General features: G+C 44.8%; 1 long non-coding RNA gene across 1 annotated transcript; it reads right to left on the bottom strand.

The window, feature by feature from the left end:
• Positions 1-258: 258 nt before the first annotated feature.
• Positions 259-2308, bottom strand: LOC148107675 (uncharacterized). The gene is made up of 3 exons (XR_015721713.1): positions 2244-2308; positions 1406-1455; positions 259-1295 (listed from the first exon to the last, which is right to left on the bottom strand). It is a non-coding gene; the product is annotated as an uncharacterized LOC148107675 (long non-coding RNA).
• Between the last annotated feature and the right edge of the window lie 9371 nt (positions 2309-11679).

Below are 11679 nucleotides of genomic sequence, written 5' to 3'. Positions count from 1 at the left end.
TGCCATTTTATGAACGGTTTTCTCCTCCAACTCCTTATTTTGCAGATGAGGAAATGTGTCCTTCAGTGTTACAGCTATTTAGTGTCCTAGTCCTGACTAGAACATAAAAGCAGATGACCCACAAGGGCTAGACAGAAATGTGAGGTTGTCCCCTAGGATGCTGTTCAAATGTTTTCTAAGAAGACATTCCTGAATTCAGTTTCACAATTCAATGGTGTGTTAGGAGACAACTTTCCACAAAATAGTTGAAAACCATGACTGTCCCAGAGATGTAAAATAAACACACGTCGAAGGTTTTATTTAAATCATTATTGATAAAGAAATCAGGTTGATGTTACAACTGGTTCAAGGCAGAAGTCAAAAAGCAGAGACGCTTGCAGATCAGAAATACTGAAACGAATTTGCAAATGATACACAAAGGGAGAGAGAAGTCAGTTGAACCTCCCCAAGACAGAATTTAGTTGCATATCTCAAGGAAGAAGCATTTCACATGGCTATCAGTTATCCGTAACTCGCGGAGCTATAAAACAGCTCAAAGGTAAGAAAAAGAGCAGAGCCCGCATGGGAGGAGAACCAGATAACCGGGAAGTGTGTGCTCAGGGCGGTGCGTGGCTCTCCATCAGGCACAGGTGTTCCCCAACAACAGAGGCCCTCATTAGGAGCCAGGCACTGACTAAGTGAGTCAGAAAAAGAGGAATTTTGTGTGTCCCCTGCTCTCAAGGATCTTACCATCCATTCGTATTACCATATTCTGTACATGGAATGTCTGTGTTCCCCAAAATGCATCTGTTGACATCTTAACCCCCAATGTGATGGTATTTGGAGGTGGGGCCTTTAAAAGGTGATTAGGTCATGAGGGTGACTCCTCCTCGTGAATGGGATTAGGGCCCTCCCTTAGAAAAGAGACTCCAGAGCAATCCCTCACTCCTTCCACAGAGGACACACAGAAAAGACAGCTGCCCGTGAACCAGGAAGCGGGTCCTCACCCGATACGGAATCTCCCAGCACCTCGATCTTGGACTTCCCAGCCTGCAGAACTGTGAGCAATACATTTCTGCTGTTTATAATCTACCCAGTCTCTGGTTTCCAGCCCACATGGATACTATATTCTGTGATAATAGCAGCCCAGATGGACTAAGACACTATCTAACCCATTACTAACGTTGGCGCATATGCTGGTTCTCACACACGGATGAAGTATTTCTGAGGGTTCATTTCTGTCTTCTCGGTAATAAAAGCTACTGTCCGTTTAGCGCCCACTATGTTTCGGGTTCTTGGCATCCTCCTTAAAGGCCCTTCGGATAGAGAAGATTATCCCGTCATTTTACAGAGAAGGAAAGAGCAACTGAAGAAGTTCCGTCACATCCATGTCCAAGACCTCCTTCTGGGGTCAGCCCTGGCTTACCTGGCTTCCGCTGCACTCTGCCAGCTCAGTGCCCATCCAGCACGGCCTCCCTGGCAAAACATGCATTTTGCAGTAAATGGTCACACCAGAAAAAGCAGTTAGTGGTGTGGACCCTTGAAAATCGTGTTTTTATGAACCCCTGAACCCAGTGCAGAATTTTCAACAACTCTCTGCTCTGTAATAAGGAGTAACTCTCCTTCTAGTAGGAGGACCTCAAAAAGCTGTTTCCTTCATTGTTTTTGGAGGACATTTCTAGATGGTCTCGGGGAGAAAAATTTATAAAGATAATCTCTCAGGTGCAGCAGTTACAGATGGAGTTACAAGTTTGGGCTGATGGAGGGCTTAGAGCAGGAGTTTGGCAAACCACAGGTTATGGGCCAAATTTGGCCTTTGTAACAGCCTACAAATTAACAATGGTTTTTACATTTTTAAATGGCTGGGGGGAAAAAATCAAACGAAGAATGACCTTTGTGACCTGTGAAAATTAGACAAAATTTAAAATTTCAAGGTCCATAAATTAAGTTTCGTTAGAAAACAGCCACACCCACTCATTGTGTCATTTTTGTGCCCGCTTTTGAGCTACAACCCAGATTTGGGAAACTGTGACAAACTGCATGGCCTGTGAAAGTGAAAATACCTATTATTACCAAAAGAAGTTTGCCAGTTCCTGGCTTAGGGGGACTTTCTGCGTGAATGTAGAAAGTAATTTCTCAGGAACCCCAAGTAAGTAGTTCTGACTTCGACGCGGCGTGAGCTAAATGTGGCAGGTGTCAGAATTACTTGGGGGAAAATTCTCTTATTGCAGGAGGCAACCCCCACTAGAGGCTTTCAATCTCACCTGAGCGCGACTTTGGGAAGGTTCTCCGCTGGGTTTCCCGCCGTTGGCACCTCTCTCACTCTGTGCCTGTTCTGCTTTATGTCCTGTGGAAGCTGCGCTGGCTTTTACCATTAATTACAATAATTAAAATTAAGCGGTGCCTCCTGTGGGGGAATTTTCCAGTCCCTGAAAAGCAGCTTCCAAATAATTCTTTTTTCAAGAGCGCCCTCTGCTGGTAAATTCTCAGAAGGCACCACATCATGGCGTTTCCATCTGCAGGTGGGTTTTGCCGCCAGGAAGACGCCAAAGGGCGATTTTGATCTAGAGAGAGGAAGCACCGTCTCAGTGCCAAGGTCAGGTTTTTCGCAGCACAAGAGCATTACAGCGAAAGAGAATTTCACTGTCGAACATTTTGAGAGAACGAAGCTCCCTTTGAACGCAAACTAACAATCTCCTCGTTAGGTAGGAGAAGCCTGGAGAAGACAACGCCTTTGCTGCTAGCTTCCCAAACAACCTGTTAATAAGGTGAAGCTGGGTTTCTTGCTAACCACCATACGGAGGTCTGATAGTGTCTCGTTAGGGAAAGGGGAAGGTCTGATTGACTTCGAGGTCTGGTTTAAGGTAAGTTTTGGGGTTTTTTTTTTTAAAGATTTTTTTTATGTTTAAGTAATCTGTACACCCAACATGGATCTTGAACTTACAACCCCCAAGATCAAGAGATGCATTCTCTACTGACTGAGCCAGCCACGTGTGCCTAAGGTAGATCTTTGGGGAGAAGGAGGTTTGGTTAGGCCTGGGTAAGGATTGGGCAAGGATTGAAAAAGGATTATAATAGCCTACGACTGGGGGACGCAACAAGGTAAGGCAAATCCAGGATGTAAACTATCTGCTGATGATTTGACAAGACTTTCCAGAACTTCTAGAACGAAACAAAGTTTTGCAACTTTGCTCTTCCAAGGTAAGAGTCTCTGGACTAGTGAAGTAACCCTAAGGAAGGTGACAGAATAGTGAGGTCGAATTACTGTAGCCAGTAAGTTGTGGGGTTTGGGGATAGAGGGTTTGGGTTCTCAGCTTCTTAAGAGGGTGAATATTGTCTAAGAAGCCCAGTGTGGATGGGATGGCAGCACAGCCAGTGCCCTGGTGACTCGAGGCAAAACGTTCGGCCTGCTCTGGGCTTCCAGATTTGATAGGAGTTGGGACTGTGTTTACAGCTCTTTTGTTGACCTCCAAAGGCTGCCGCAGTACTGGTTAGTCCTAAGTGTCTGCATTGGGCCCCAGGGGGGGCAAGGCAAATGAGAGACCACCATATCCGCTTCTAGTAGGGAGGAGCTCTGCAGGGGCCCTCACTTAAGAGCTGTCGAAGGTGCACAGGGGACAGGGACCAGGCTTGGCTGGATGTGGGGAGAAGTCAGGGAAATTGTTAAAGAGTTGACCCTTGAGCTGGGATTCATGGGCTGGTGGGAAATCACCAAACTGGGAAAGGAGGGCCCACAGGGAGGCCTCCCAGGCCCAGAGGCAGGAAGGCTCCTGTGTTCTGGGAATGGCAAATGGTTCTGTGCGGTTGGACTCCAGCATGCTTTGGGAACAATGCAGGAAAGAAGTTTGGGATCAGGTGCTCAAGGGCCTGCTTGGCGAAAGGGTTGAATTTTATCCAGGAGGTGGCAGCAGAAAAAGTTTTCACAGGAAAGTGACATGACTTGATTTGTTATTTAAAACCTACTTCAGCTGCTGACTGGTGAGCAGGTGCAGAAAGGACTGACCAGCCTGGAAGTTGTTGTCTCAATGGACTGAGGACCTTCACTAATGTGGCTTCCAGGATACAAGGAGGAAAGATTGAGGATGAAGGGATAATTCCCATGCCTTGCTGACCCACTGAATGTGTCTGAGGAAAAGGCAAAGTTTTCTGGCTTGGACGATGCAGCAGCCTTTGGCTCAATTAACTGAGATGGGAAAGGCAAGAAAACAAGGGGGTTATTGTGGAAGGTGAAGGGTGAGAATTTGCCATCCCCAAAAGGGCCCCATTGGCATATAGACTATTTTGAGTTGATTATTTTAAGAAACAACAGACAGAGGAGAAGCTCTGAAAACAGAGAAGTTACCCTTTTGTAAGGGAAAGTTACATTTATAAAGGAAATCTGCATTTGTGAGGGTTTCTCCCTTCTGTACCTGGAAGGAGAGGGATGAGTGAATCTTAAGAAACTCTTATCAGTGGGGAAGCCATGACTTAAATCTGCATAATAAAACTCTGATTGACCAAACTTTCCCTGGTCGTCCTGTACAGTGGCCTTCCCCATACCCTTTCTTGTTTCTAGCTGAAGATGATAGTTCAGCCTGAATTCTAAGCCCTGTCTTGGAGAGTTTCTCATTTCTCCCCCTGGGTGTGTCCCATGTATACATGAGATATACATGCTCATAAACTTGTTTTTCTTTTGTTAATCTGTCTTTTGCAACAGGAGCCCCAGCCAAGAATTTAGAAAGGTAGAGGGAAAAATTTTTTCCCCTCCCCTTGAAGGTGGTACATTCAGCTTTGGACCTGTTGGCCGAGAGTTTCAGAGGAGGGGGCTAGCCCAGGAAATGCCACAGGAGAGCTTCTCTGAGAGGTGAGGGTGGAACAACTGAGAGGGTTAGGCTTCCCTGGCAGGTGGGAAGCTGAAGCACGTGCTAGCTGTAATCAGCATAGTTGACAGTGTAGGTGGAGAAGAGATGAGGAAGCCCCCTGCAGGAAACAGTGGCACTGAGACAGAGAAACTGAAGGGACCCCAGGAGGGGAAAAGTTGTTTTTTCTCCTTTTGCTTCTTTTCTGACTTCTGTTCTTGCCAGGACCTGCACCCCCATCCCACTCTACACATGCCTTGTAATGCAAATAGTATTTGTCCTCCTTGTAAGGGACAGGGATTAATGATTTCTCTAGAATAGATAACGTCTAAGGAAGGCTCAGCTGAGAAAGACCAGAGGAAGGAAGTTATCCTGCATATTCCAGACCACTGGTGCTAGACCTTTCCATGCCAAGACGCCTGGCTTTAGGGAATAAGGGACTTGGACCTTGTCCTCATTCTGACAGGTTTCTGGATGCCTGAGAGGACAAGTGCACCAGACAATCATCAATAACCACTCCAGAGCTCAAGCGATGATGAGACTCCCTCTTTTCCTTTCTGAGCGTCCCAGATGCTCTGTGTGTATCTCTCACTGTATATATCTTCAGTATACTCTGCTTTCACCTCCTGCTGGCTCACATTTGGTTTCCATCCTGCACGAAGCCAAGGACCCTCTTGGCTGGTTCTTTGGGTCCCCACTCTGGGTGCTTGGACTTGTTCTGCCGGCATCGATATTCATGCTGCAGTATCAATGGCCAAGCAAAGCAAGATGGCGTACCAGCTCCTATGCTTCTCCCTTCAGGGATAGTGGTTCCTCTCAGAGGACCAGAGACTCCTCTTAGGGCACCTACACACCTCTGAGGGCCTCATGCCACCCTGCCCCATGGAGAGCACCTTGACAATGTAGAAGACCATGCTGAGAAAAAGGAAAAAGACTACCCCACCTCACAGGACACAATGAGGAGGACAGAGAAGGTAATTAGTTTTTATGGAAGAGGATTTGACCCATTTCTTCCTCTGAATTTAATCAACTCAATGCCTGAAAGATTGGGAAACTATAATAAAGTGGGAAGGAAATTGTCCCGATGAAGGCTATGCCAGCTGCAGGAAAAACCGGTGGGTCTGCACTGTTGCGCATGTCTCAGTGGCTGAACGGGAACGATGAGTGGTCCTGCAGGGAGGCAGGGCTGAGCCAAGGCTGGGGAGAGGGTCTGAGTCCGAGACTCCTGGGTAGAGGAGGTGAGCTCTCAGGAGTGCACCAAGTTCTCTGACAGCCGTTCTCAATCTTGAGCACATCACCTGGGGGGGGGGGGTGCTCGTTAAAACACAGATTGCTGGCCCCACCCTCAGTCTCAGAGTCAATAGCTCTGGATGGGGCTGGAGAATAGCATTCTTAAGTTCCCAGGTGGTGCTAATGTTGTTGATCCAGGGATCCCCCTTTGAGAACCACCGATGTCTGAGATTCCCTAAAGGGTAATGGGCATGCCATCTAAAGGGTAGAAAGCACATAAAGGAATATTATACATTGTAACAGTTATATTTTTATTTTTACATGCATTCAAAAGAGCCACTTGCATATCAAATTCATGAATTTAAGAATATTTTTGCTTAGAAAAAGGCTAAAGTGGGCATAAATAAAAAGTGATGAATTTAAATAAAAATGTTAAGTAAAAGAGTGTAGGTAAAAATGTGAATATAGGAAAAATCAGAAAGTGGTATTCAAATGACTAATATTTCAAAATATGAGATGAAAAGGAAAGCAACTTTACATTTATATCTAGCATGTAGGTAGGGGCTATGGTGGCTGTTTGAAGTTACCAACCAGAAAGGCATGGACACTGCCCAGTCAGAACAGACGCAGCCCAAAGTAGTCTGTTCTGCTGCAGAGGTCAGTCCAGCTCAGTGTCATCCCAGGTAGAGCAGTTAATTGGGGATGAGGAAGTTGGAGTTAAGAGAAGTCGTTTTCCAAGATCACAGTCAAGTTAGGGGCAAAGCTATGGCTGGAACCTCCAGCACTACAGAGATAAGAACAGCAAAATGTACCAGGGCACCCACCTGCAAAGCTGGCCATACTCCTGCTAACCCTGCCCCCTTCCTCCACCCCCCAGGGAAATAGAGGGACTTCTCCCATCCTACCTACACTGCGCCCCCTTCCTCTCCTGTAGATGGCCCAGGCTCTCCACAGGGGTCACTGGCCCACACCTACATACGTATATATGAGCCCTGCCTGTAGACTTTTTAGATTGCACCTGTTCAACAGGTATCTTGTGAGCCCTGCTCTGTGCCGAGACACTGTGCGAGACGATGAGGATACAAAAGCAGTAAGACACGAACGCTACCGTCAGGGAGCTCACGGTCTCGGGATGGGGACAGATGAGAAATAACTACGTGGAGTGGCGATACGCTGAGGGGAGTTGCACACGTGGAAAGGACACCTGACTGGAGAGAAGGTGATCTAAAGGTGGTGACCTGATCTGAGTCAGGAAGACCGCCAAACGCAAGGACGATAAGAGGCTATTCTAGGCTGAGAGGAGAGCAAGGGCACAGGAGCAGAGCGGAGAGGAACCCACGGTTGATTCAGTGTGGTTCAAGCCCCGAACGTGAGAAGAAAATACTGTGTACTGTGTTGCAAGCACTTTACATACACAGAAACACACGTTCCGTGTATATTCATGTATACACATGTACATATGAATTAACATACAAACCTACACACACATACATAAAAATTCATACGGTATGTATGTCACTGCATGCAGATTTGTACTGTGTATACATATATGTACATGTATTCATGTATAATATACATTAGTGCATGTATTAATGAAATGTTAAACTTCACGAGCCTACCAGGTACGTGCCATTGTTATTCCCATTTAACAAATCCAGGAACTGAGGCATAGAAAATTTAATAATTTCCCCAGACCTGAGGGTATATGTTTGAGAATAAGCAAACATATGGCAATTAAAACCGTAGAAATGAATAAGAATGTTGGGGATGTTTGACTATACAGGGGGAAACGGCTGCAGATGGTTCCCAAGACAGACGAAGAGGCAAATATTCAAAATTTGTGGGGCAGAAAGAAGGGAATATCAGCCACAAAGAACCTGAACCCCCATATCTTGGCTGAATCCCAAACAGCCTCACATACAGACTTTTAATTTCCACGTCAGGCTACATATGCTGTGTGTGTGTGTGTGTGAGAGAGAGAGAGAGAGAAAAGTATTAATTCGGTATATATTAAACAATATATACCACAATTTTTACAAGACTTTGAGTTCCTTAATTTTCAGAATCAACCTAAAACCTCAAAAACTGGAAATGGTCTGACCTCCCTCAACTTCAGGGAGGCCCTGAAAGGGAAGTCAGGATTTAAATATGTCCTCAATATCCCTCCTGAGCTGGCTGGTTCCTTCCTTGTTCTTTTCCAAGAACACTCTCCTTGAAGCTGGGTGATCTCCCTCTGGCACCCCCCTGAGTAACACCCCTTTTGGATCTCTTGATTCTCTTGATTTCCTCTCCCCACCCCCCCCTTTTTTTAATGATTTTCTATTATATTATGTTAGTCACCATACAGTACATCCCCGGTTTTCGATGATTCATTAGTTGCGTCCCCACCCCCTTTTTTAAGCCAGAAAAAGAATCAGGAATTCGCATTCTAGGGTGAACATGTACCAAGGTCAAAGAACATGTGAATTCTAATTCTGAGGCTTTTACATGTACTTCTTCAAGATATCTGAGCATTCATTATAATTCAGGTAAGATACTCAGACTGCCAAATTTCGCTCGGCAACAATAAATAGAGCTGTGGTTTTCTTTGGTTCATCAGACTTTTCTGTGCTTCTCTCTCATAGAGAGCTCAAGTTTTTTTTGTTTTTATTTTTGCTTCTCAAATCGAGAGCTACCATAAAACACTGTGTAAGTTGAAGGTGTGTAACTGAACCGAATGAGAGTTTGTCTCCTCGTTGTGATACTGAGCTTCCGCGGAGAAGAAAGAGAGCCTGTTTATTGGTGTGACATCACCCAGGAGAGCAAGCAGCTAGTGCTCCGGAGTCCTGAACTCCCTGATGGTTTGCAGATGGAGGGGTTTTAAGGGCAAAATTTGGGCAGGGGTCTTTTGGGAAGGTGCACATTGAGAAGATGCTGTTGGTTGGATGCCCATGATATCATGCTAGCAGGTCTCTGGTGCTGCTTTGTCTGGCCCCTCAAGGTCTTTTCCATCTCCAGAGATTTGGAATCTGAAAAGACTTCTTTATTCTTTATGTTAGAGAATTCCTTAGGTATACTTGGTGATTATATCTCTGAGGTCATGCTGGTTACCTACTCGTAAGCTGGTGGGGTTGCAATTCCTACAGGTTCCTTGGTCAGTTGGACTGAGCCTGCGGGTCATAGGACATCGAGCGTTAATGCTTCCATCTGAAGGGACAAGATGGCCGCTGGCTTCCGGTGTGCGGGACATGCTGGTTTGGTGCACTTATTGTATGCAATGGGATTAGCTCTATCACCTCTGTCACGTCACGTAATTATCACTTCTTTTTTGTGGTGAGAACAATTAAGATCTAGTCTCTTAGCAGCTGTGAAGTTTATGATACAGTATTACTGACTCTATTCACTGTTCTGTGCATTAGATCTCCGGAACTAATTTATCTGCTGGCTGCAAGTTTGTACCCGTCGACAACATCTCCCCGGTTTCCCTACCCCCAGCCCCTGGTAACCACCACTCTAATTTCCATATGTATGAGTTTGGCTTTTTGTAGATTCCACGTGTAAGTAATGTCATACAGTATTTGTTTTTCTCTGTCTGGGTTACCTCACTTTTAGGGCTGACTTTGTGAGAATTCATGGTAATTAAGAGCCCAAAGCACTGAGTTTTGTTTCTACTTTGCCAGGAACACTCTGTGACCAATCCAATGGCATCCTGGCCTTTTTTTTTTTTTTTTTTAATTGAAGTACTTCAGCCCAGCAGCCATGTGTTGAAAGGCTCCTGTATATATACAAGGCTTTGGGTTAGCAGCGTGGGAAAGTGCTTGAGCCGAGGGAGTTTAACATCAGGCAGGGGTGTGAGCACACAGTGCACAAGGATCGCTATACGATGCCAAGGGGATGACGGTCAGTCTGTGCCTGATGGAGGCTCCCGGAGCAGGTAAGATGCCTCCTACCAGGCGCTGCCCTTGGAAGGGCCGTGAAGGATCAGAAGGTCAGAAGGTGAGCATGCGTCACGTCATAGTGCATTTCGCAAATATTAGATGCAAGGATACAGTATTGAAAGCAGCCAGGGCAAAGAAATTTCTCACGTACCAAGGCAAAAGCATCAGAATTACGTCAGACCTGTCTACACAGACCTGGAATGAGAGAAAGGGTTGGGGGAGCATATTTAAAGCTCTTTCAGAGAAAAACATGCAGCCAAGGATCCTTTATCCAGCAAGGCTGTCATTCAGAATTGATGGAGAAATAAAGACATTTCAGAATCGCCAGTCACTAACCAATTTTGTAACTACGAAACCAGCCCTACAGGAGATATTACAGGGGGTTCTATAAAAGTAAAAAGGCCCCAAGAGTGATACAGAACAGAAAGTCACAGCCAATACAAAAAAAGACTTTACTGGCAACATGGCAACATTAAAATCATATCTATCAGTAATCAGTCTTAATGTAAATGGTTTGAACTATCCCATAAAAAACCACAGGGTTGCAGATTGGATAAAAAGAAATGACCCATCCATTTGCTGTCTACAAGACACTCATTTCAAACCCAAAGATGCATTCAGACTGAGAGTAAGGGGATGGAGTACCATCTTTCACGCAAATGGTCCTCAAAAGAAAGCTGGGGTAGCAATTCTCATATCAGATAAATTGGATTTTAAACTACAGACTATAGTTAGAGACGCAGAAGGGCACTATATTATTCTTAAGGGAAGTATTCAACAAGTGGATATGACAATTATAAATATATATGCCCCCAACAGGGGAGCAGCAAGATACACAAGCCAACTCTTATCCAGAATAAAGAGACATATAAATGAAAATACATTAATAGTAGGGGACCTCAACACTCCACTATCAGAAATAGACAGAACACCCTGGCAAAAACTAAGCAAAGAATCAAAGGCTTTGAATGCCATACTCGACGAGTTGGACCTCATAGATATATATAGAACACTACACCCCAGAACCAAAGAATACTCATTCTATTCTAATGCCCATGGAACATTCTCAAGAATAGACCATGTTCTGGGACACAAAACAGGTCTCAACCGATACCAAAAGATTGAAATTATCCCCTGCATATTCTCAGACCACAACGCTCTGAAATTGGAACTCAACCACAAGGAAAAATTTGGAAGAAACTCAAACACTTGGAGACTAAGAACCATCCTGCTCAGGAATGACTCGATAAACCAGGAAATCAAAAATCAAATTAAACAATTTATGGAGACCAATGAGAATGAGAATACAACAGTCCAAAACCTATGGGATACTGCAAAGGCAGTCCTAAGGGGGAAATACATAGCCATCCAAGCCTCACTCAAAATAATAGAAAAATCTAAAATGCAGTTTTTATATTCTCACCTCAAGAAGCTGGAACAGCAACAGAGGGACAGGCCTAATCCACGCACGAGGAAGCAGTTGACCAAAATTAGAGCTGAAATCAATCAAGCAGAAACCAGAAGTACAGTAGAGCAGATGAACAGGACTAGAAGCTGGTTCTTTGAGAGAATCAATAAAATTGACAGACCACTGGCAAGACTTATCCAAAAGAAAAGAGAAAGGACCCAGATTATTAAAATTATGAATGAAAAAGGAGAGGTCACGACGAACACTATTGAAATTGGAAGGATTATTAGAAATTTTTATCAACAGC

This window comes from Ursus americanus, chromosome 26 (assembly GCF_024610735.1).
Source record: "Ursus americanus isolate L20-20 chromosome 26, mUrsAme1.1.p, whole genome shotgun sequence".
Taxonomy (NCBI): domain Eukaryota; kingdom Metazoa; phylum Chordata; class Mammalia; order Carnivora; family Ursidae; genus Ursus; species Ursus americanus.
Note: the sequence above shows the minus strand (reverse complement) of the source record. Positions and strands in the feature narration are given on the sequence as shown.